Below are 27,896 nucleotides of genomic sequence, written 5' to 3'. Positions count from 1 at the left end.
AGGGCACTCCGGCGATCGCGACGCTTTACTCCTCCAACATGGTGATGTTCGGGCATACAGGTAAAAACTGTCGTCCGTCGGCTTAGTCGGCCACAAACGCACGAAACGGACGATGGGCGACAGAGACAGTAGGAGGAGGGAGACAGAGCGAGAGCATATGGAGACGTAACTTAACCGACCGATATCCCTATATTGTACATAATTAGTCGGTGTGGCCCAGACCATGGATATGTGAGAGGGGAGCGCGTGTGCGTTCGTCGCACCGGCAGGTATTGTCGTCGATCGGCGGACTTGGACCCACGGTACAAAGCCGGCTTTCACACGCACACGCAATATTTGTATCAATCCTAATATATGCAAATATTGTTAGCAAATGGTCACCCCACCCTGATCGTCACAGAAACCCCCCGGAGAAGTTAGTACCCGTGGAAAAACTTCTACACTAGAACATAGAACATGGTGTGGGTGACGTGTTTGACTATGACGATAGTGTGCGTTGGGGGACCTCGGTTACTCCAGCCGGTAGAGGTGGACCTTGTCTGGGTGTGATGTACCGACGCAAGTGAATTATATTATAGGTCCCTATAACCTGGTTTGTTTCTGCTTCGGCCACCGTATACGCATTTTGTGACAAAACACATACGATTACATAGGGTCCTTGATACAGCAAAAAGAATTTGTGGATTTGCTTTTCGACCGCAGAACTCAAACGATGGGTTCGTACCAACACACGATCTCCGATATCATACTTTGTTACTCGACCATGTTTGTCATGACGTAAACGCCGTCGCTCGGCGTGGGACTGTTGCACCTCACGGGCCAAGACCATTTTTGTCTGCTGAGATATGGCGGCCCGGGGTGGAAATAAGACTACAGCACTAAACGGGTTGTATCGGTCGAGAGTGAGGAACAATTCTTGTGGCGTATATTTTGTCGCTTCGTGCACGGTGTTGTTCAGTACCCATTCAATGTACCCAAGGTGTCTTGGCCACTCAGCATGGTCTTGGTTGCAGTATGTTCCGAACATCCTACAGAGCTCCCGCATCACTCTTTCAGCCGGGTTCGATTGAGGGTGGTATACTGAAGTCAGCGTTGGAGGAATTCCTCTTTCCCGAAGACGGTTCTGCCAAACCTCGCTGGTGAACTGGGCACCGTGATCGGACACTACACACCTTGGATCACCGTACGTGGCGACATAATCGTTGATCATCCGATTCGTAACCGTGACTGCCAGTGGCCTTCTTTATGGCGTACAAGCGGACATACCGAGAAAAATTATCCAATACCACGAAAACGTATCTTACGTTATTCCAACCCTGAGGAAGTGGACCGTACAAATCAACCAGGACGCGACCAAGGGGAAAGTCGGCAAGAACAGACTTCAGCTCACCTTCTTGGCGTTGAGTTGACGCCTTGGTTCGTTGACATAGATCACACGCGCGTATCACCGATCGTACACGGGTTTGAAAGTGCTTGAAAAAACAGAAATCTTGTATAGCTTGAGCACATTTCTTTGGCCCTACGTGTCCGAAGTGGTGGTGTACCGAAACGATGAGTTCATCGATTCGATGGTTTGGGACACAGACCAACCACTGGTCGCTACTTGCGTGCCGACGATAGAAAAGGACACCTTCAACAATACAGTAGTATTGACTTTGAGGCCAGGCCTCTGGACTGTCTCCGTTGAGGAGATCGATAATCTTGTTCAATGGTGGGTCGTCTTTTTGCGAAGACAGGATAGCTTGGAAACATGGTAGTTGCCGATCGCGTTCTTTACGAACACTTATAGAAGTGGTTAGTAGGATACTGGGACCACTTAGTAACCTGGATACCTCTTCATTCCGTCCTACGGGGTTTCGCGATAGCGCGTCCATGATATTATCAGACCCGGGAATATAGGTGATACGTAAATCGAATTGTTGCAAAAGTAGTGTCCAACGAGTAAGACGCGCGTTCCTCAGACGACACTGGAAAAGGAACGTTAACGCTTGGTGGTCCGTCAGCACCTGAACCGGATATCCCAGAATAAATACGCGAAACTTTTCACAGACGAAAACCACCGACAAGAGTTCTAACTCAGTAATGGAGTAATTCCGTTCCGCGGAGTTCAGGGTGCGGCTGGCGAACAAAATCGTTCGACATTCTCCGTCAGACGTAAGTTGGAACAGCTCGGCTCCTAATCCGAGTTTACTGGCGTCGGTCTGCAAATAAAATACCTGGTTGAACGTGGGCGCGTATCTCGCTTACCTGTGGCGTACATAAACGGTATGCCCGGAAAATCAAACAATTGAAGTTAGAGATGACCACAGCTCAATGAACTGAATTGCTCATTCACAATACAGGTTCCGACAGGAAATTTGAGAAAAAACAAATAAATATGTAACGTCACAGAATTTTTGGATTTATTTAATTATTGGAGGTTTGAAATTCTGTGACGTTACATATTTATTTGTTTTACGATAAGATGCCGTTGAGTCGCGAGTAGATAAGACTGAAAAAAATATCGCCACTCTTCACCGCAACTTCATCGACCAACGAACTGCATATACTAAATCCGATGAGAGTGTAGCAAAGATCCACGCTGACGTCGAATCCCTTAAGGAAACTGTGAAACAGATACAATCCGATTTAAAGGTACCTCCGGCCCACTCTACATCTCAAGCGCACTCTTTCCAGCCGACATACAATTCGACGGAGGCCCATATAAATGACTCCCGACCATTATTATATCTGTGTGGACAGTCTAATATGTCTACGACCGTTACGATACGTATGCCGGGCAGGCAGCAAAAATAAAAACAATTGAATAATGTTTACACGGACATATTACATCGGACATCGGTTGCTATTCAGCGAAGACCGGTCGAGAAAAAAAAATTAAATGATGAGCTTATTCGAACGAGATAATAATAATGTGTGCGAAACGTCGACAACGTTAGATAGGGAATGGGGAACGTTCGCACGGCCGTGCCGGAACGACACGCACCCAACCATTTATAACGTTAGGCCCTCCGCACACTACGCGACTTAGACGCGACGCGATTTTTGCCTCTCGCGATTTCCTAGCAAAGTGATTGGGAATCCACTGATGGCGCAATTTGATAACAACGCGATTGCGACGCGACTGTGACGCGAGCGACGGACGACACGTGCGACCGACAGTGCTGGTCGCTTGGCAGTCGCGTCGCGCGGATCGCATAATATATTATTATTATATAGTAATATTATAATATAAATAATATTATATTATAATATATTATAATATATAATATATGATATATTTTTTAATAATATACCTAATATAATATGTCATAATGATGGAAGCGTTCAACGTTAAATTTGTTGGTGAAATTGAAAAACATCCAGAACTTTATAATTTCACTATACCGGAGTATTCAAGAAGGGATTGTCAAGACAAGAGTTGGCATAATGTGTCAATGGCAGTTAATTTATCTGGTAAGCAAATATACTAATAAAATAAAAATTATTTTAATATATTAATAATTGTTTTCATTTTTAATCAGAAACTAAAAACCTAATTTTAAAAATACTCCAAAAACACGCTATCACGCAATACACGTTCCGAGTATTAATAGTTTTAATTCCCACTATTATTAAACATAAATAAAATTATTTATATATTTGCCAACCAATGAAACATCTTATCAGTACTCTTTATAATGTATACAGTATACGCATTTATAAATATAACGAAATAATATAAAATCTCGTAGGTAATGCTAATATAATAATTTTTAATTTTAATAATAAAAATACAGAGAGAATACCATTAAATAACATTTTATTAAATGAAACAAAATATTACAGACTATATACAATTATTCCACTGCCACGGAAGTGATGCTTGAGGAGTAATAAAGTATCGTGATAAATAATCTCTCAAGTCATAACCTGATGATTGATCATTTACTCGTACGGTACTCTCATTTGATGTCCAATCATCTGTTGTGATGTTGGTAGTGTTATTACGCAGACCAACACTTTCTTCAAAGTTTCGCATTGCATATCGAGTACCTTCTCTTTTACGAATAAAATTGTGGAGTATACAACACGCCTTTACGATATTATTGACTTTATCAACATCTCGGCAACGAATGGTGGTACTCAGCACTTGAAATTTTTCCGTTATCATTCCAAATGTGCACTCAATAGTTTTTCTTCCTCGGCTCAATCGGTAGTTAAATACTCTTCTAATGTTGTCTAGAGTCCGTCTGGGGTAGGGTCTCATTAGAAATTTTGATAATGGAAACGCCTCGTCTGCTACAAAATAGTAAGGAAATTTACAGTTGTTAGTATCATAAGGTAGCTTTGAAGGTGGTGGAATATCAAGTTGTGAGTGAGTTATATGATATTTCATTGCTGAAGCCCGAAATATTCCACCGTCACTGTTCCTACCGGCATATCCGGTTTCGACCATTGTAAAAAGTCCATCAGCATCACAACACCCCAATAATACTATGGAATGGTAGGCTTTATAATTGAAATTACTGGAACCTGTATTCGGTAATTTCTCTATACGAATATGTTTTCCATCTATACTGCCTATACAGTTAGGGAGATTCCACAATAATTCATAACGTTCTGCAATATTTTTCCATTGATCCTTATTCGGTTTCGATATCCAATATCCATTCATCACATCCCATATTATCTGAGTCGTCTCTGCCACGATCTGCCCAACTGTTGTCTCTCCTCGGCAAAAGTACAACCCAAGCGAGACAAATGTACTCCCTGTTGCCAAATATCTGTAAAATATAAATGTAAATGTATCATCGTTTTTTGTTTTTTTTTTTTTCAAAACAAAAATAATATCTACCACCTTTAAGTAGATGCTTAATATGAATGTTTTAGTGAATGAATGCAAAGAAAAATGGAGGAATCTAAGGACTATGTTTGTGAGAAGAATGAAAGACTCTAAAAGTGGATCCAAAGCCAAAAAACCGTATTATTTGAACGAGGCAATGCAGTTCACGATACCATTTGTCAAAACCTCTGCAATACCTAGTGGAAATTTGTCACCTATTCCTAATGAAGATTTTGAGACTCCCGATGTGTGGGAAAACTCAGACATATCGGAATATCCTGAACCAAACCAGCAGGACAGCAATCCAGTCTCATCACCAGATATGCTTCTACCACTTTCTCCTAATCCCTCTACTCTGAATAGCACCACACCACTAATTACGAGACAATCTGAAACTGAGCGCGTTAACACTTCAGAATCGACATTTTTGAAGTCCAAATATACTACAAGTAAAAAAGTTAAGAAAAATAACTCTAGTTCTACTGATGCTGACAAAGCGTTTGCTGAATATTTTGAAACCAAGAAAGCCAAATTGGCCGCTAGTACTTCTGATGCCAGAACAGATTCAGTGAAACAATTTTTGAATAGTCTTATACCAGATCTCTTAACAATGTCAGATGTACAACTGAGAACTTATAAGCGTAGATCTATTGAACTTATAGACGCAATACTTTGTCCTCCCCCAGTGAACAGTCATTCTTCAGTTGGTACCTATTTATCTTCGTTTACATCAGATGAAAGCTCAGAAAATTCAAATTACACAGTCTTGTAATGATTAATTTTATAAATAGTATATTTAATAAGAAGGATTTGTTTTTTTTATGATTTATTTTATAAACACTTATGTTAAATAAAAAGGATTTGTTTTTTTTTATGATTTATTTTATAAACAATTATGCTAAATAAGAAGGATTTGTTTTTTTTATGATTTATTTTATAAACAATTATGCTAAATAAGAAGGATTTGTTTTGTTTATGATTTGCTATATTAAACTATATTAAAAAGACGGATTTTTTTTTTTTATGGCAGTAATATTTATTTAATGTGAAGTATTTAGTGTTCAGAAAAGGTCGCTAAGCTAAAAGTTGTCTAAGAAGTTTATAATAATTGGTTAGGCCTTAAATGTATATAATGATATATTACATGGTAAGGTAATAAACAAATTTGAATTAATTTCTTTGAATAATATAATACTTTATTATTATCGAGCCTCACTTGATCACATACGTTGATAATAAGATAACATATGTTTATAATGTTTATATTCTTGTGTTCTATACAGCATAACATTTTGACAATATTTTGACTCGTTTTGGGCTGTTTTCACTTACCCCCCCCCCCTTTTTTATGATTAGTTTTATAAAGGCTAATATTAAAAACTATATTAAAACTATTATAGGTATAAAATAATTTTAATAATAATATAATATTATTAAAATAGTAATATAATTTATGTACCTTAATGTGATTAATATTCGTTCTTCTGCGCCCACACATTCTCTCATGTTAGTATTCTTCTGATGAATGGCAGGAGAGAGAATGTCAACAATTTCTTTATAGGATTCCTTCGACATTCTATAGAATGCCATAAATTTGACGTCGGTTTCCTGAAGTTCTCTAGCAGAAACAAATAGCCGACAGTGGTGATTCCTTTGAATATATGGATGAATCCAAAACTTCCTTTTTTGATTCCGTTGTCGCTTTTCTCTACTAACCAACTTTTTGTACAAATAGTACGTAGCAATTGCTTCTTCGTCACTAGATGAACTCGACATTTTAAAAAAGGATGTGAAGAACTGGTGTGTGAAACCTCCGTAAAATGACTGATAATAATCGAATGTTACATAAACAATAATAATATTAATCGCACGACAATCGCTTCGTGTGCGTACGCGTATCGCACAGATCGCTCGTATCACATACAACGCGCCCACATCGCGTCGCGTCTAAGTCGCGTAGTGTGCGGAGGGCCTTAGACGGCGGTAGACCGATAACTGATACGTTAAAGTTGCTTACGGTTACATAATCAAACCTGATAAAGGGAACGAGACATATACACAGGCACACACACTGACGCGTACAGAAATATACCTTAAAATAAAACTTATAACTAGCCGCCGACTAAGATCTAACACGATGACGACCAACATCTCCGGTGATCGTGATGTTTGACAACTCCGTGACATCAGCGACGGCAACCACGGTGACGGCGGAATACAGCACACACGCGAGCAGCCTCAGGTCCCTCCATAGTCACGGGCGCACAGCACACATTAATCCGCGCATATCACGTCGGACACACTACATGGGTTGTTACCGGGGCATTCCTGAAAGTAGGCAACAGTGGTTCTTGGACAATATACTATTTACATACATGGCCGGTAGTTCCCTAAGCGTACTAGGTACGGTACAACACCACCTATATACGTACAACTTCATGTATTGCTCAATCTTGATTTTTTTTTTTAGAACCATATTTATTTGGCTATGGGTCCAAACACTTGCAAACACTATAATATACACGCGATGGGTCTCATACCACCTAGGTGTTATGTTTTTTTTTTTTTTTTTTTGTTTCTTTTTCCTCTTTAAATTAATTATAGACATAATTAAATCCTGGCAAGGTCGCCATCTGTGACGTCTCGTGTCATATCGCTCATGACCCGATAGTCATGTGGTCGAATTAGGTCGCCAACCACGAGCCGAGACCCCAAAAGGTTGGAGCACCGTGGATTTGTTTATAAGGTTTATACCAGACAATGGAGAAATCTTAATAATAATGAAAAGAACACGACACGCTATTTAGGTGAAGAAAGTTAAGTATATTGTTTTAAATTGGCGCCGAGAAAGCCATTGGCATAAAACTCGGACAGAGCTAAAAAGATATCAGGTAATAATAATCGGAATAACACTAATAAGCCAAAAATGGCAATAATAATAATAATAATAAGCCAATAGGCAATAATACTAAACACTAATCAGCCAAAAATGGCAATAATAATAATAAGACACTCATCAACCAAAACGGCAATGGTAATAATAATTGTTAACGCTGAATTACAATAAAAATATAAGCAAACCGGTCGCGGAGGACAGCTGTTCACACACACACACACACACACACACACACACACACACACACACACACGCACACACATAATCACCGTTGTAATTAGTGTTTTATTTTTGTATGTTTTTATTTCTGTCCCGTGTGAATTATGTAGTATTGAGATATGCCGTTATCGTATGCCGCCGCACCGACTACGTGAATATTAATTAACACGGCCGCCGTGACACTCGCTCTCGTATAAAACGTTGCCGCGTCAACACCGATCAGTGCCGAAATACAATATTGTATATTCTTTTTCCACAATAGTGGTAAATCTTGCTGTAATTTCCTTTTTTTTATTGTCGCAAGTGCCAGAAGAGCTATTATTATTATAGTAATTGTAACTTGTATCACTGTATCTTGTTGTGTGTGTTTTTTTATTGTATTTTTAGGCAGCGGCTGGCCAGCAGTGCACCGACACCTTGTGAGTTATTTTATTATTATATTTTTGTTGTATACATATTTTATTTGTCGTAAAAAAAATAAATTAAGTCCTTTATGGAAGGGACCATATGAAGTTTTAGACGTGTTAGACACGGAAAATATAATTATTTCACGAAACAGAAAACAAGTGACGGTACACAAAAATGATGTAAAGAAATATTACGATAATAATGAGCAAATATAAATATATAAATTTAAGATAAATAGAATTAAGTAAAATTGACATAAAAAAAAAAATATTATTTTAATTGTAGGAATAGGAACAAAAGATTCGTGATAGAATTGGAAAAACGAATTATACTTGGGGAACACGATACCAGTACTGTGGGAAAGAATCAAATACCTAAATGTTTATTAGAACACATAAACAGGGCAAATTTTATGCTAGACGAAGTTTTCTCGAAAGAAGAATTAGAAATAATTACACGAAACATAACGAGATTTATGTATGACATGACACAAAATCACGGACATATAAACAGATATCGTTGCAGGGATTTAATAAGTTACATAGGTCATGTACCAAAACCAGTAGGGGTGGCAACTATAATTTATAGAGAGATCATACCACCAAGGTTGTCAGGGAATGAGACAACAGACGAATTAAAACAATATGTAGAATTAGCAATTAGGGTAGAAAGAGAATTTGCTAAAAATAATAACAATATTAGAATAAGTGAATGGAATAAATTCCACATGGGATGTTTCTTTAGAATTAGAAATAGACAGGATAGTATTAGACGCAATAGGAATAGAAATAACTAAAATAGTAAAAATAATTATAAAGTATAATAATCTAAACGTGTAATAGTCATTAAATTAGAGGTAAATAATAGAATAATAAAAAGTGAAAAATGAATGAATGTTAGAGACGTGATTAACTGATTGCATATCTGTGTTAACGGAGAAAAGAAAAAGAAGCCGGTGGGTGTTGCGACTATATTCTATTGGAACGAGCAACCACCGACACTAAAAGGAGATAATGGTATAAGAAATAATACATTGAGTAAAAAATAATAATTATAAATTTAGAATTATAAAACCAAAATATAGATAAAGTAAATAATAACTAGAATATAAGCCATTATATTATGAAACATAATTATTAAATTTAAAATTTAAAACTTAAAATAACTTATATAGAGAAACTTTATTGTAACAGAAAAAGGTCACACAAGTTCGTGATAATGGACTTTGAATTTTCAATGGTGAATAGGACGAGTATGGTGTTGATATCAGGAGTGATATCAAACAGTTTGGACAAGTGTAAGGTACGCAAACTTGAAGGGAGACCACTCCTCTTGCCACTTCATGACGAAATACGACCAATGAAAAATCATGAACTACTGTTGGCCAAGAAGGAGATAAAAAGAATATTTAAATGCAAAGAAGTACTGCAAAAAGCTTGCCTAGAACAACTAGACAAAAGTTTAAGATCAACTCTAAACAATCTAAGTCCGTCATTTATTGAAAATTATATCACAAAAGAAGACAAAACTAGTGTAGTAGTATTTTGGAACGGAAATTAGGATTTAAACGTCTTAAAAAGATTAGACATAAACAGATTCCCAGTATTAAACATAACGTGTTATGACACTAAATTCAATGGCACTTTTACCATATTATTAGAAAACTTAAATACAAAAAGGACAATCTTCGAGTACGAAATAGGTACATTCAAAAAAACAGGAAGACTATTGAATTTAGAGGAAACACACGGGATGGTTTGTAATAAAAAACATAGATTAACGTATGCTCACGATCCGAGAACTGATGTAAAATTGACAAAATGTATTTTTGATTTTATGGTAAGGAAAGTGAAATACGATAATCTAATAAGACATTTAAAAAAAAAAAAACAAAAATACGTAAGGATTCAATGTAAAGTAAATACACAAAAGAAAAAAAAAATACTACTACAGCAGTTAATAAATATTATTATAAAGTTTAATTTAGGTTAATTTAAAAAAAATGAATTTAAATATATATAAAATTAAAATTTTTTTTTAATAAGTATAATTAGGCAGAGGATCGCGACTCTCGTCGGGCGAATAATGTCCACCAGTGAGCTTGAGGAGAGGAAGAGGCAGCAGGCTCCTGATGCCAATTGATGAACGAACGAGTTCCACAAGAATGGCGGAATAAGATCGGCTCGAGAAGCACTGCAGACCGAACGAGGTTCCAGAGCGACGGGCTGAAACCGGCTCAAGAAGCAATCCCATCTAGCTGAATACATACTGTACATATCGTAATAACTTTTGTGAGGAGGTGAAGTGGGGGACTGTCTCACCCACCTCCAATTTTTTCTGTTGTGTATTTTGATGTGATATTTAGTACTAAATAAACGATGGGGCCAGAGCGGAAGTAATGCGCAAGCAGTTCCCGCTTTGGTTCCCGATAAAAAAATAAAAAAAAAAAAAAAAAAGGTTAGGTTAGGTTAGGTTAGGTTAGGGTTAGGTTCTCCCCCGACGAGACCCACCTTGACGCGGTGGGGGAGCTTGCGGGCCTTTAACTAGGTCTTACCAAGCGGTCCCAGCCTTACTTAGGCCCACACACAGAGCCTGACCTTAACTGGTCGGGCAGGTCTTGTCCACCTGCATGCGCCTGCAAACGGACATAGGTGAAGGTAACACTGACTTAAAATCCCCCTGGCGGCAGGGCTAAAACGCAAGGGAGAGGCACCCTTTAAAAAACTACAAATGGACGTGAATAACAGAAATTTGGTTACCGCACTAGGGGATTCGGACCCCCAGGTGCCGGCAACAGTGAGTGGATCCGGGGTAAAAGCCGGGTCCAACGTAGCGGGCTCACTGAGGTTGTTATCCTACGACCGTGAGGGTGCGGGGGTGGCCAGCCAGGCCCCCGTCACTCTAGTAACTACTAGTGCTGAGAAATCTGTACCGGAGGGCACACAACATAGCGCTTCAACAAAAGCCGACGTCGCAAAGACAGCTGCGAAAAAAGTCGCCTCGGCTCCTGCAGTGGCAACGATAGAGTCCCGGCTACGTTCATCGTCTTCCCCCTCGGGATCTTCGCATAAGAGCACTCCGGCTTTATCGCCCAGGGAAATGGCTGAGAAAGCGTATCAAACAGCCCTCGAGGATAGCATGAAGAGTCTGGAGAGATTAGAGGCAGAAATTTCATTGGCTACGAACACCAAGGTCTCTATCAAGGAGAGTGCCAAAGCCCTGGGGACTAGTTTCAGAGAAATGATCAGGACTGGCAAGGTCATCGGAATGGTGCGGTCTCCAGATGCAGTCACGCAGAAGCTGCGTGAAGTACAGCACCACCAGGCCAAACAACAGGAGATGATTCAGGGCGTCACAACACAAATAAAGGAAACTGAGGGGAAAATAATCGGCACGTTGGGAGCAGCTGGTAAGAGCGGATTAATCCCAGCGAAAGACTCGTCGGACCAGACGGTAAATGAAATAAAAAAGATTTGGAACGAAATAAGAGAACAAAGGTCGGCAGTCAACGATCTAATCCAGATAAATAGGGAACTGCTAGCCGCCAAAGAGACCGAAAGAGGTGAGGCGGTACGAGGTAAGCGGACAAAACCAAATAAGCAGGACAGAGAAGAAAGAGAATTGGAGTCTGGCGGTGATGCGGGCGAAATTCGCGAAACACAATGGGCTGAAGATATGTCACACCAGGAGGTACCAAACGGCCAGTGGTCGGAGGTAGTTAGAAAAAAAAAACCCCCAAAAAATTCCGGACCTCCGTTGGCAATCAGCAAGGCTACAGGACTTCCGACCACTGGAACAGCCAGCGCACGGAAGATAAAGACCCGCCCGGCCGGAATTTTGATCGATGGCCGTAACGATGCAGAATTCCCCATGCTAGCAAAGAAAATCAAAACTGGTATGGATAAAAATAAGGTGGGCGACAACATTATGGACATAAGGAAAACAAGAAATGGTAGTCTACTGATCGAAGTGCGTGGAGATCAAGCAACGGTGGACATAGTCAAAGATGAGGCATCCAGAGCTGCCGGCGGTGATGCTACGATAAGGGTGCTACAACAGCGCACCATGGTGGAGATAAGGGATATTGATGCGTGGTCTGATCGAGATGACGTAAAAGACTCAATACACCACGTGATGCCAATCCCAGAAGACTTGATCAAAATTGTAAGCCTAAGGATCGCATTCGGAGGATCACAAACGGCTTCTCGTCCTTCTGCCAACGGCAAACGCCCAGGCGATTATTGCAGATGGTCGAATTAAAATAAGCGTGGTGAACTGTCGTGTACGCCTGGTAGAGAAGAAGAGAACAAGGTGCTACAGATGCCTGGCATTCGATCACGAGGCCAACGAATGCAAGGGAGTAGACAGGACCAAATGCTGCAGGCGTTGCGGCGACGTTGGGCACTTCGCAAACAACTGCAAAAAGGACGCACTGGAGGCGGCTTCTTTCGGGAAGATCCTGAGGGAGGAATCACAATTGAAGACGAAAACAGCGTTGTCGGATTGACATGGCTGCCTTTCTACAGATTAATACGAACAGGAGCATGGAGGCTCAGGCGCTAGCGTTAAACACTATGAAGGAGCTGGAAGCAGACATACTGTGCATAAGTGAACCGAACAAGGTGCCAGACCAACCTGGGTCGGTAGGCAGTACAGATGGGAAATGCGCCCTATACTCCCAACAACATGTACAAATACTGAGGACAGGAACTGATGTGGGGTTCGCATGGATGGACCTGGAAACCTACAGGGTGTATAGCTGCTACATCTCACCAAATTGCCGATTCGAGGAATTTATTGACTTCCTGAACAAACTGGAACACAGCATCAGAGTGGCAAGCCGAGAGATCATACTCTCGGGTGACTTCAATGCGCACGCGCAGGATTGGGGTTCAAAGAGAATGGATCCAAGAGGTGAAGCACTGTTAGAGATGGCTGAGTCCCTAGGGCTTATCCCAGCAAATGACGGACAAGTACCAACCTTCCCGCGTTCCGAGTCATTTCTTGACCTAACGTTTGCGACAAGGGGTATCACCAGAGTTCTCAGTAGATGGGAAGTCCTGGACATTGAATCAATGAGCGATCACCTGTATGTTTTCTTTCAACTAAAAACGCCTGAAAGAAGACCAGTTATTGACAGAAACGGCTGGGCATGGAAGAAACTAGACTTGGCTAAGCTAAACAGCTTTCTCAAGGAAACCAATGTTCCACAGATGGACCGCGCAGCAGACATGGCTGCGTGCTGCTCCGCGATACTGGTAGACGCGTGCAACAGCTCCATGCCCAAGCTGTCCTACAAGTGGGGAAAAAAGCCGTGTTATTGGTGGACGCCGGAAATTTCCAACCTCAGGAAAACATGTATGAAAACAAGGAGAATGCTACGCAGGGCTAGACTCCGACGAGAAGATTGCCAGAAGCAACTGGACGAATATAGGGAACATAAGAAAAGACTAAGAGTGGCAATCAAGCAAAGCAAGGAGAACAGCTGGCGGGAATTGTGCAACCAGGTGGAGGTTGATCCATGGGGCTTACCCTACAAGCTCGTAACAAAAAAGTTGGTGGGACGTAGACCGATTGTAGGACTTACTATACCTGGGCGACTTGAGTTGATAGTAGACACGTTATTTCCTAGCCACCAGGCACCAAGATGGGAAGTGACAGATCAGACAGAGGAGGTTCCACAGATAACAAGCGAAGAACTAATCTCCATAGGATCCAGCCTACCGACAAACAAGGCCCCCGGGCAAGATGGTATTCCAGACGTCGTACTCAAAATTGTAATAAGTAAGAAACCAGACATTATTCTGCATACGTTGAACAAATGCCTTGCCGAGGGACTGTTCCCGAGCCCATGGAAGGTCGCCAAATTGGTACTGTTTCGTAAAGGTGAAAAACCACTTGAGGAACCATCGTCTTACAGACCGATATGTCTACTAGACACGATCGGTAAACTCTATGAAAGAATTATCAAGAAGAGGTTGGAAACACACTTGGAGCAGACAGGAGGCATCTGCAACAATCAATTCGGATTCAGGAAGGGACGATCTACCATAGACGCACTAAACTGCGTGAGGGAGGTGGTTGAAAGTGCAGCAACCGGACCCCTCTACAAAAGAAAACTGTGTGCTATGGTTTCTTTGGATGTCGCAAACGCCTTTAACTCGGCATCATGGGTACACATCGAGCAGGCATTGGTGATGAAGAAGGTACCTCCGTACTTGATTCGTGTGCTTAGAAGCTATCTCAGCGACAGATACCTCCTATATGGCGATTCCAAGTGTCGAACCATTACGAGTGGTGTTCCACAAGGGTCGGTCCTTGGACCTACACTTTGGAACATCATGTATGATGATCTGGTGAGTAAGAAATTGCCTAAAAATATAAGCGGTATATCCAGTTCATCGATTGTAGCTTTCGCTGATGACGTCGCGATAGTAGCGACAGGACATACTACTCCTCTTTTAGAAGAGGCGATGAACCAGTCGCTAAACACGGTATCTGTGTGGATGGCAGATAAGGGACTTGAACTGTCAATCAGTAAGACCTTAGCCATAATGCTAAATGGGATGCTGTGAGCGGATTTGTAGTCAATGTTCTGAAAACAAGAGAGGAAGAGGAACGACAACGTCAGCGGGATCCGGCAATGAATAGAATAAATTAAATTTAGCTTAGCTATTTTGTTGTGGCCTGAAGGGCAATTTCAGGGGATAGAGGCCCTCCGTATTGTAAATAACGCATTGTGAGGACCAGTGAGTGGGAGATTGGCCCACCACTGTCCACCGAGTCGTGTAGCCTGTTCTTTTCTTAAATAAACGGCTTTCGACCACTTGGGGGTAGGATTACCGAGAGGCAAAGTTCCCCCCAAGAGGTTATGGTGAGCACATTCCAAAAAAAAAAAAAAAAAAAAAAAGGTTAGGTTAGGTTAGGTTAGGTTAGGTTAGGTTAGGTATATCCTAACCTATCATACGTCGGTATGACACATTATACTCTTATGTGTATTAAAGGAAAAGACCAACGGCTCCGCATGACCGTTACCGGGGCACCTATTAGGAGAAATGGAGGATAAGTAGAAATAATAAGTCGGAGTGATACATAATCAAAATGAAAAAAGGGAAAAATAATACTTAATTATCTCGGGACACCGTCGAGGAGAACCGGAGTGTAAAAAAAACAGTGGTGATACATAATCAAAATGAAAAAACAAGGGGAAGTTGGGGGAAAATAATACTTGACGACTGCTGGTGGCTTGAGATGTTGGTAACCGGTGGCTGCGATGAGCTTGGCACGTGGGCCGTTGATACCTTATACTCGTGATCGACATGGCCCATCTGCACCAGTTACGTTGAAGACGGTTGTGGATGTTAGCCGCCGGGCCTTCCACGGCCCCAGATAGTCGACTTAGTCCATCATGGTGTCGGTGAACATTAATGAAAGACGAAAAAACAGGAACACCAAAATGTTGACCGTGTGGTTTTTTGACGTTGACAGTTGACAGACGGATCGGCAGACTTGACCAGTGGGACGTGCACTTAAGTCAGTGGTCATGAAAAAAGGTGTCGAGACGTCGGCAGACGGTTCGGCTTGCCGGTCACCGTTGTCGAAATGTTGATAGAGTAGGACGTGTGCAGTGTCGCTTTTTGCGGGGATTTACAATATTACTGGCTTCAGATGTCTTGTCAGCATGTACCAGCGGACGCGACGGTATCGCTGACAGCGCAGGTAACCACAGCTGCCGAGCTAAGTCGCCGGACACTACGTTGAAGAGTGGTTGGGGGACAGTGCTTATATAACATGACATTTTATGAAAAAATGACTATACGCCGAAATAGACCCACGCCGAAACGGCCTTACGCCGAGATAGCCACGCCGAAATGTCCTAGACCGCTGATAAGTAGAGATTCATATCGGTCGACACTTTTCTAGATTCGTTGGGCAACCATACTATCTTTAATCTTGCCTATTATGTACATTGTATGATATTATGATAAATGATAATGTGGTGATACTCCGACGTATCATCACATGCAACATTGTACCAACATACCGCCCTGTCCTTTTTGCATTGTATAAATTTTAACACACTTGCTTTTGCGAGTCATATTTATGCTCCTTGCACCGACCGACCGAACTCGCGTCTTGCCCCCTCCACGTCCCGCCTGCTCGATCCATAGAGTAATATAGAGAGGGCTTTACATATCTCAGCTGCACAAGAAAGTGAAGCGCAAAAGGTGTATGATTGCCAGTTTAAGTGGATAGTACACAAAAATTATTGTACAATATATGGTAAAACGATTCACCTGTAATGCCGTTATCTTCGATACATTTGTTATCTCGTGTGTTGTTTCCCTCTAATATGCCATGTGTTCTTAATTTCATTATTGTTGTTTACTGTTCTATGGTTTAGACGGTTTAGTGTAATATTCATGCCGTATGATCGTTCAGTAATTCAGTTATTACTCTTTACTTTCGTTATTGCGTTTATTTTGCGACTTGCTTTTACTGTTTTTATTTCTTTTTGCTGGTAATTAAAAATGCCTAGTTGTCTAGTTTGTGGAAGAACGAACAATGCCAAAGCTAAATCGGCTAATATAACTTTTCATAGGTATATTATCTTGTGAAATGAAATCTTTATTTTCAATTTTTTTTTTTTAGAAGTGATTATGATAGACTTACTTTGACTATTTATTTCAGATTTCCGCTTAAAGACACTTACAAGAATAAATGGTACAATTTTTTGTGAGAAAATGGCATACTACCTGATAAAGTATGAAAGACAAGTTTAGTTTGTTCAGCACATTTTGACGATTCATTTTTTGTAATGGGGAAGGGTAGAAGACTGTTACTTAAACATGCTATTCCAACTAAAATTATAAACAGAATAAAATGTGTAAGTGTGCATTTGAGTAGATTAAAAAAAACAAAGTAACTCTATGACGGATAGGTATTTAATCTACATTTATTATTTTAGGCAAAACAACAATACTCAGAAACTGTAACCAACTTGCCTGTAATTAAAACTTTTTATACTAGTTCTGCTAGCGATTCAGTTGACAATATTGCTTCTTTAAATGTTGCCAGAACTTTAGTAAAGGTGAGTCATAATTAATGATAATTTACAATACACAATAGAATATAATAAATTACAAAAATATACTACCTAATACTAATAAAACATAAAGCAATTGGGTATGTTTTATAATTTAAATTTCAGATAAATGAAAATTGCTTAAAGTTTTATTAATATTATTTTAAAAAGGTATAAGTAACATTTTCTTCAATTCATACAATTTATATATCAAACTAACAGTCACCATATTTGGTCATTGTTAATATTATATTTCTGTTAAAATGTTTATTTGTTGCTTATCAAGTCTCAACATTTTTTATGTTGTTATTTTTAGTGTCCTTTGAGCAATATAGAGGTAGACGGAGTATCTTTGTTGGAACCAGTTCAATCAAGTTCTACTGAAGAAGAAGGAGTACTACCATTAGACAATTCTTCTGTATCAATGATGAATTGTGAAACAATCACATCAAATAAAAATATCTCGGTAATATTAAAAATTATAATACAATATTGTATATACATTAATCATAAAATTACAATATATTTGTTTATTTATAATTTTTTTTTTAGAATGTACTTGACTCATCCACAATGTCCATAGACACTGAGATAGTTCCAGATGACACTCCACGCAAAATCGCATTGAAAAAAAATCTTCACCAACTATCACATGAAGTCACTATCAAAAATATTAAAATGAAAACCCTTCAGCAAAAAATAAGGCGCCAAAGTAAAAGAATTTCATCTATGAAGAATATAATTTCCGAGCTTCAAAAACAAAATTTAATTGACGAGGAAGCCAGTTATACCCTGTCTGAGTCTTTTGGTAAGCATAAAGATTTGATAACTAATTGGACAAAAAAAAAATTAGGTAAAAAAGTTCCAAAGAAATATAGTGCCACCATTCGTCAATTTGCTTTATCATTACATTTTTTTTCTGCTAAAGCATATTCGTATGTAAGACAGCAGTTTGACACGATTTTACCTCATAGTAGAACTCTTAGTAAATGGTACAGAAATGTCAATGCTGAACCAGGTTTTACTGAAGAGTCGTTAAAGATGCTAACACTTAAAGTAAATAATTCACCCCATCCTATTTTATTAGCTTTGTCTATGGATGAAATGGCTATAAGACAACACCTGGAATTTGATGGTACTAAGTATTATGGAAGGGTTGATATGGGAAATTATATGGATAATGATAGTTTAAACACAGCTAAACAATGTTTAGTTTTTATGGCAGTCTCGGTAAATGAGAATTGGAAGTTACCAATTGGTTATTTTGTAGTGGATGCTTTAAAAAGTGCACAAAAAGTTGAACTAGTTCGCCACGCATTAAATGTATTGAACAGCACTGGTATAAAAGTCTTGAGCTTAACATTTGATGGTTGTTCTAGTAATATTAGTGCAGCTCAACTTTTAGGTTGTAACTACGTTTTGAGTGCATTAGATACATCTTTTTCTTCTGGCTTTGAAAGTAATCCAAAAATTGTAACCCTTTTTGATCCTGCACATATGATCAAATTGGTTCGTAATGCTTTTGGTGAAAAGAAGGTCTTTAGAGATAGTGAAAATAATGAAATAAAATTTGAATATGTCCGACAATTGTGTTATTTGCAAGAGAAGGAAGGATGCCATCTTGCTAATAAACTGCGAAAACAGCATCTTCTTTATTTTAAACAAAAGATGAAAGTAAAACTTGCAACCCAACTACTTAGTCAGTCAGTAGCAGATGCATTGACATTTTGCAAAGATAGCCTCAAACTAAAAGAATTTTCTAATTCAGGTGCTACCATACAATTTATCTAACTCTTTAATACTGGCTTTGACATATTAAACTCAAAATCTATCAACTGTGTAGGATTTAAAAAATCATTATGTGAAGAAAACATTCAAGAAGTTAGATTGTTCACAGAAAAAATGACAACATATATTAAAGGTCTTAAAATTCAAGATAGACCAGGAGATTTTACACCCGTACTTGAATCACAACGAAAAACTGGGTTTCTTGGATTTATAGTCAGTTTAAATAGTATTTTACAGCTATATACTTTGTTTGTGGAAACTGATGTCTTACAACATATGAAAATTTATAAATTTAGCCAAGATCACCAAGAACTGTTTTTCGGTAGTATAAGAGCCCACGGTGGGCATAACAATAATCCAACAGTGAGGCAGTTTCGTTCAGCATACCGAAAATTAGTTATCAGAACAAATGATATACCAAGTTTTAATACTGGTAATTGTATACCACTTGAAGAGATAGATATTCTTCACTACTCCAGTTCAGATCCAGTTACTGTTTTAAATAACAATTCTTCAGGTTGCAGTTTTGATCCAATTGATGAAGAAAATGAACAAGATATTTCTGCATTAATAATGGACCATGATTATATTGGAAGTCACAGTTCATACTCTTTTAGTAATTTTTCAAAAGAAATCATTTTTTATATTTCAGGATTTGTAGTTCATAAATTGACCAATGTACTGAAATGTGATGTTTGCAAACATGCATTGTGTGCTGCCGAAAAAGAATGTTTTTTAAATTCGTTGATAACATTAAAAAAAAGGGAGGCATTCATGGTGGACTTATTTTTCCAAGCGAAGATGTCATAGATGTTTGTTTCATTACAGAAAACATTTTGAGAACATATGATTATACTTCTAAAGTTGTAAACAAATTACAAGTTCAAACCGATGTCCTTAAACATTTTGTATTTAATTCAAATATATTTAAATCATTAAAAAATCATAGTACTGAAACCAGAAGTCCATTAGCCGACCATACAACACTTTTAATAAAATCTATATCTTCTACTTATATAAATATAAAAATAAATTACAGTTTAAAAAAACACAATGAAACCCCTTCTGTTCGGATGTGGTTTAATAAACTTACTCTTTTTAAAGGACAATAATTTAGTTTTTGTTTATTATTATTGTATAGTTTCTCCGCCCATTCATTTAATAATTTATAACTTGTGTATTGTGTATATAGTTTAATAAACTAAATATTTTTAAATGACAATAATTGAATTTATAGTTTATTATTTAAGTTTTACAATTTAGGTATATGATATTAATATAAACACATACAAATGATGTTCATATAATATGTCATTATAAAAATAAATACATAACCAAAAAAGGAACATAATAATTTACTATTACTGTTATTGTATTTTCAGGATTAAATGTTGAGCAGAGATTGGCATATAGCAGTGTGCTACACCACTATGAAAATAACAGAATCAATCGCCTGTCTTGTAAAGTATTTGAGTAAAAGTATTCTATGAAAAAGTTATACTAGGTACTGAAGTGCAATAAATTATTTATTATAGATTAATACATGTGTCAACTGTAAATACAAAATTCTAATAAAAAAAAATATAGCTGTTTTTCTTGATATTAAATAATAATAACTACTATGCCATATTTATAAAATTAGTAAATTTAAGTAAAACTAGAGTGCTGAAATAAAAAATTAATTCAGTTTACTAATGATTAAATTTATCTATAAGGTTAAGGTAAAAAGATAAAACATAAAAAAAAAAGTATTTGAAAGTATATTTAAATACTTTTTAAAAGTATTCGTATTTATACTTAAATACTTTTTTTCCAAGTGTCCAAATACGTATTTTAAATACTTTTGAATTTAAGTATTTGTATCTGTACTTGAATACTTTTTAAAAGTATCTTTTACAAGACTGTCAATCGTGCACCAAAAGAGCAAAACTATTATAAGCTCTTATATATTATTACTAGGGCCCGATTTTTATGCAAAAATTATTGCTAAATATGCACATATTTATACACTTAAAAATTCAAAAATGTGTAAAAAAAAAAATGCAATGAAGTTACGAAACGTGATTTCATTTTATCGTACACTTTGTGACAACATAATTTTTTTCCACTAGATAGGCAACACTGGCAAACATACACCTTTTCCGCTTCACTTTTTTTTTCGAACGGCATCTCTATATTACTCTATGGCTCGATCCGCCGCCGTGACGTGCGGCCGACCGTCGCGCCCGACATTTTGTCACTATGTTTTTTCCCGTCTGACCGACCCGACGTCTCTACTCGACTCTACGCGAAAAACTACCTCTGTACGCTAACGTCACCTATTTGTCCGACCTTCATTTATATATATATATATGATTATACGTTTTTCCTTTTTAACAATAAAGTTTTACTTAACCACTCACGTCACTCGACCAAAAATTAGTACGTTGTTTATTATTTAGTACACCTGCTGGTTTAGCGACCAAACGGCCGTGTTACCTTCCTCGTGAGCGAGACAGATACGCGCATTGGTGATACCCCATCGCCAAAATAATATTGATAATCACATAATATTATCAACTAAACGCTAAACATGGTTATAGCCGTAGACCGGCCGCTTATACTTACGTATCTTTGGTTGTAGCAGAAACGCATAGATTAAAGATTAAACCAAGCTGGTATATTATTTAATTTTTGTTTTAAACGCTCCGTTTCTACACGCAGGATCCCATAAGACACTAACGGTAAACCCACACCCACACACGCACACACATAAATAGCCTTTTATTAATATATGTTTATAGATTAGTATAATATTATAATTTATATTATATATTGTCATAGGTAACTATTAGTTACCAACGACTATTTGATAATGATAACGACGTTGTTGTTGATTCGATTAAAAATATCAAAAATATTGAAAACGAATCCTGTTAAATCATATAGTATTTTAATTATATAACAATTGACAAACACTTTTCAGAAGTAAGATGACAAACCAGCCAATCAAAAATAAGGAGTTTTATTTGAACAGTGGAAACATGTTCAGCGATAAGGTATTTTTAACAAAAATATTTTTGCATTATGATATATTATAATATCATGACCAGATCTAGAGTGGAGAAACCGGGATATTATTGACACGTAGAATATGTATACTTTGCTGCATTTTTAATTTATGTAGCTCAAACATAAATTTACACATCGGCTAATATCAAACTATGTTTGATTCTCATACTCATAAACAAAAACAACAAAATGAGTTTCACATAGCTGACGTAAAATGCTTGGTCAAAACATTATTTTAAAAAACATTTATACAATTTTTTGCATACCTAGCAATGTTATAATATAGATCTATATCTAATGAACTTTTTTCAATTACAGATCCTAATATTAACAACTGTTAGTTTCATTGACTCTAATCAACGAGTTTTTTTAAATATACAATTTCTAAAAAGTTTTTACCAAAAATGTTAATATGCCTATAAATACTTTTTTATTAGGTAATCGTTTATTTGAATACACATCTTTTTAAATATTATATAAATGATCCTGATTTATTATATTTTATTGCAAACCAATACAGGCACTAAATATTTTTTTTTTTGAAAAATTATATTAATTTAAGTATATATTTTTCTATTATATATCCAGTGAGAGAGCACACCGATCCTGCACATTCCCCTCATCACCCTGTATTCGAATCCGGACACCCTGTGGCATAGAATCGAGAGGGGATTGGCAAGTAGAAAAAAGTTTTTGGTCGGATCGCGGTGCTTTCTCTTGATGGATTAAGTGTAAAAATCATTTTAACGATTATTGATAAATGAATCACTAACTGCAGAAACGGAACAAGTCTATTTTTATCAATTTTGATTTTATTATAATTTTTCGTTAAGCACGCGTAAATACATCGTTAACTGCAAAGTAGTAATAAATAATGATATTATGATAAGAGTTGTAGTTCCTAGTCAGTCAGTTCGTCTCGACGACCCGTTGTGTGTGATATAGCCGGACGCCCGGTGTCGATATCTTTTCTTTATATATTTTTATATTATAATATTTTGTTATGGGATTTTTTTTGTGTTTTCTCAAAAACATATTGTTAAAAAAATAAAGTATTCGTGCGCCGTTGTGCAATAATTACTTGTATGCATTATTAATTCCTTATTGTTTATCCTGACCATAACGCCCTATAACAGAAAGGAGTGAAATCCGACTATCCAAACGTTAAATATAGTAATATACCTAGTGTTTAAAAATTTCACTTTACTGCAGAAAGGGAACATTTCCATGACATGTCACATTTCTGCAGTAAACATCTTATATAAATAATTATTTTGAATTTATCTTATGTTAGTTGTATTGAAACCAATTTATGTACTATTAATATTATACAATACGTCTTGAGAAAAATTCCAAGAAATTTACTGTATATATAAATATATTATTTTTATCAATATTATCCATAACCATTATAATTTGCTGTAATCAGTGTAATGTTAATCAGTATATCGTTGCCTTTACTACAGTAAAGTATAGTGACAACTGTTATTTTATTTTTGAAAATGAATTCTGACTGATTCCGAGACAGAAATTCTTAAAATTTCAAAAAGGAAGAAAGATGTGAATCTTATATAAATTACGCTGGAAAAGAAATTCATGAAAATTTGCAAGAAGCAATATGCACGCATGTACACTTATTTTTATTACTAAATAATATAATTGTATTAAAATAAAATGGGTGATCTATAAGTGTAAAAAAAAATGTCTATCTGTTACATACAACGTTTAATGGAATTATAGCCTGTACAGAGAAAACGAAGTAGATTAGAAATGTGTGTTGAACAAGCCAAGCCCAAATCGGTTTCGATAAAATATTTCGTCACGTATCAAACAAAAAAACAAATGGTATGTAAAAGTGCTTTTTTTAGTAGGTTTTTCGGTATAGCAAAAAAACGCTGAGAACGTCTAATTTTTTTATCTAAAAATATTCAAAGTTCACGGGATATGCGAGGAAAAATATTAGTTGTAATGCATTGGGTGGTGAAATTATGATTGATATTCATAGTTATTTAGAATATTTTCTAATAAAATTATCTCTCTCTACTGGAAAGGAAGTCAAATATTTGGATGCAAAATTGTCTGCCAAAAAAATGAATGAAATGTTTAAAGAAAAATATACTTATCACAAAGTTTCTTATAAATCTTTCTGGTTGTATGTTAAAGAAAATTTCAATCAGAGATTTTAACGTCCATAAAAGATTACTTGTCCCACTTGTGAAGAGCTAAATGCTAGAATCTTGAAGTCTTAATGAAAATACAAAAAAGTGGCTGTTGCTGAATTGTTAATTCACAAGCGTCGAAGTCAAAAGTTTTAAATAGCTTTAAGCTCAATTAAAAAAATATGCCAGGACGATACAAAAATTGTGGGCATTTGTATCGATTACATGGCCAATTCATTACCTCAAATACCTGTCCAAGATCTTTATTATTATAGATATCTCACAGTTTGTAACTTTGGTGTTCAAACTTATCCACAGTAAGGACCTAACGAAGTCTTATAATTTATAAGTCATTACATCAATAGTAATATTGGTAAAGTAGTTGAACGCCTCTATATTTTTTGTGATAACTGTGCAGGTCAGAACAAAAACAACGCAATTATTAAGTTTTTAATGGGTTTGGTGGAAAATAAAAGATTGAGCGGAATGAGGTAAAAAACTTCGACACGTTTATAACGACAACACACTTTATTAACCACGTTAATTAGTACACTCGTGTGCAGCGTTGACGATGGTCAGGCAAAAGCTGCCCGTTGTCGTCTCTCGCCTCCGGGCCGGTGGCTGCCTCGACGGCGGCGGCCAGACCGGTTGGCGGTCGCGTTCTCGCGGACGTCGAGAAAAACGCCACGATCGTTGTGATAACGACCGTGACATTATATCCTAAAATTGTAAAACGTAAAAAATAATTTTATATGTATATTTAATAATAACATAAGTTATATAAGTTATATTTGGTAAAAATCAATTGATGAATAAACAATATTTTACATATTTTGTTAGTATAGTCACGTTAGGTATGACTACTAAACTATTCTACGGCCCATACTGCATATTAAAGGTAGGTTAAATTCAACATATATGGTATGGAATCGAATTCAGATTTTGAATGTTAAACTAAACGCGAACTGAATAATTCAGTGTAATATTAAGCTCGTATTTAACTTTTCATTCAACTTCAAACCACATCAGTGGATGGTTATTAATGTTTAAATGTTATGGGGCTTAAGTCGAATTTGACAATGAGTTAATTACAGTCAAGGTTATAAACATTGGTAACGACTCTTATGAGTAGGTAAGAAGTAGGACTTGATTTATGAATAATAAATTCGAGGAATCCATTATCCTAAGTCTTGTAACGCCACGGAATTTTAGGCCACTTGCATTTTAATAATTCCTTATCACTCTTCTCAATTATAATTAAAATAATAGCTGTGTTATGCAATACCTTTTCCCCGTTCCCCTCATACCCTCGTACCTGTTCGGTTGTCGCTGCCGTCATCGTCCGCGCCGCTGGTATGCGTCATCAGTGCATACCTGTGTTCCAAATTATTGTATATTCCCCCCGCAAGACAACAATGCATGCCTCATCAGGATCGCTATAACTCACCGACGACGTCCATGACGATTTACGTCTCAACGCATTTTGTCATCCACCATCTTATATGACACATTACCGACATCCACCTCCAGTTGTTTCAAGGCGTTTTGTGCTGGCGCTGGAACCCACGTGGACCAAAGGTTTTTTTTGTATATTGTTTTTTACCACGTCGTATATTGTTATCATAATGGGCTAAAACACCTGTATAGGCCCGTGGCGGGGGAAGCCACCGACATTCACCGACATCTCCACAGTCTCAGGTCTTCGTAACGTATCATTAACTTGGCCCAAAAAACCTCCCCTACAATATATATATCCATTTTATCATGTCGTTTCCTTTATATATGTACATCTTCCTTCAAAATCTCCCGGGCAATATTTACACCCCGGTAACCGTTTTACGGAGCCTTGGGTCCGTATTAATATATATATTTTTATGTATATTATATTACTTTTTCTATTTCTTCATAATTCATATAATAAGCTCGGTAACCGCACTCCGGAGCCGCAGCCCGTATTAGTATTATTTTATCTGAATTTATCCCCTCAATCCTCTGTTTGTTTTGTTATATATTATATATATTATTTATATTATATATATTTATATAGATATTTCCTTGTATAAGCTCGGCAACCACATTCTGGAGCCGCATCCCGTATTAGTATTATTTCCAAATATTATTTTATCCATATTTCTTCCCCCCCCCCCACCAAATTTTCATATAAAAAAAGTATATTCTTGTATTTTATGCATTTGCCATGTGCCATTTGAATATGGTTTCATTATTATTCTCATTATTACTATAAGTGTATCCTGTAAAATATAAATCTCTTTGTTACCATACATTTTTATTTTCATTTTTAAGATGTATCTTTCTTTAATATTTTTATGGTATTTCAACTTCAAATTGTTTAAAGCCCATAGATTCTACCGACGTGCCCACTGGACACCACGCGGTTCGGTTTATGCGTCATCACACAAGTGTTCCCCTTGTGTGATGGGTGGTCAGTAAGCCCATAAAAAGGCCGAAAGCTCACAGTCTATAAAAAATCAATATCTGGACAGTGGACAGTAGATTTCACAGTTATCAAATCGATTTGTTCCTCATTGAAGGGACCTCCTAGATTTCTGTTAGTGGGACTAACATGGCCCCTTAAACAGGACGGATTTCGATATTTATATTAATCCGTCGGATTCACGTGGTATTCCTGGCTAAAAGTTATTTTTAGTTGGTCGACGAATTGCTCCATGAACACTCGGCTAAATCTTACAGTATTCATTTTTGATGCTTTATATTTTTTTCTAAAATGATAAATTATTAGATATTTAACTACGTTCTGTTACATATTACTTTTATTTATTTATCTAATTGGATGTAATTTAAACTGCTACATTATAAAATAATTCCTTAAGTACATCTACTATTAGAGTCTCGGTTTGAAGTGAATGGAATATTGAGTGGCAGGGGTTTCATGATCCTGTCCCTCTTCGTCATTTGGCGCTCTATAAAAGTGCACAAAATGTTATATAGTACGTGGACCTGTCGCCTATTTAAAAGGAAACCTGTTTTTCGGTTTGTCTTTAATAAATGAATTTTCAAGCAGATCGGTGCCTGACCACCCGGGTTGGTTGCCAAAGTATGAGCGTTCTCATACAACTCGATTCTCAATTGCTCCATATACCGCACTAATTCTTTTACTGTAACCATTTTGTCACAAAAATATTTTATAATGAGGTTACTTCTACTTTAGGAATTACTAGTCTATGGTTACAATATTTACTTTTATTTTTATAAATATTAAATAAATTATAAACTACTATTATTCCTAATATTATAATTATTTTTGTGTGCATACCACCTGTTGACTGTAATATATTCCTGTTCTTTTCATCCTCTACGGCGTTTTCTAACTCCTCGATGGTTTTAGAAAAGTCACTAATATCAATTTCACTATGAGATTTTTATGTACAAGTATATTTTCAAATTTAACACTAGGTATCGACGGAAGTTTTATACTAGTTGGTA

At 36.9% G+C, this 27,896-nt stretch overlaps 2 pseudogenes across 1 annotated transcript in view; both read left to right on the top strand.

The window, feature by feature from the left end:
- The window catches only part of LOC149059276 (uncharacterized), a 282,105-nt pseudogene that overhangs the window by 82,158 nt on the left and 172,051 nt on the right, over nucleotides 1-27,896 (top strand). Inside the window, exon 5 of the transcript XR_016190914.1 lies at nucleotides 13,232-13,238. The product of XR_016190914.1 is annotated as an uncharacterized LOC149059276 (transcript). The remainder of the gene's footprint in view (nucleotides 1-13,231; nucleotides 13,239-27,896) is intronic.
- On the top strand, nucleotides 9,567-10,490 carry LOC149059290 (uncharacterized; annotated as a pseudogene).

The sequence above is a fragment of the Diuraphis noxia genome, unplaced genomic scaffold, assembly GCF_037042655.1.
Source record: "Diuraphis noxia isolate RWA-SAM2 unplaced genomic scaffold, SU_Dnox_SAM2 contig0001, whole genome shotgun sequence".
Lineage (NCBI taxonomy): Eukaryota > Metazoa > Arthropoda > Insecta > Hemiptera > Aphididae > Diuraphis > Diuraphis noxia.
Note: the sequence above shows the minus strand (reverse complement) of the source record. Positions and strands in the feature narration are given on the sequence as shown.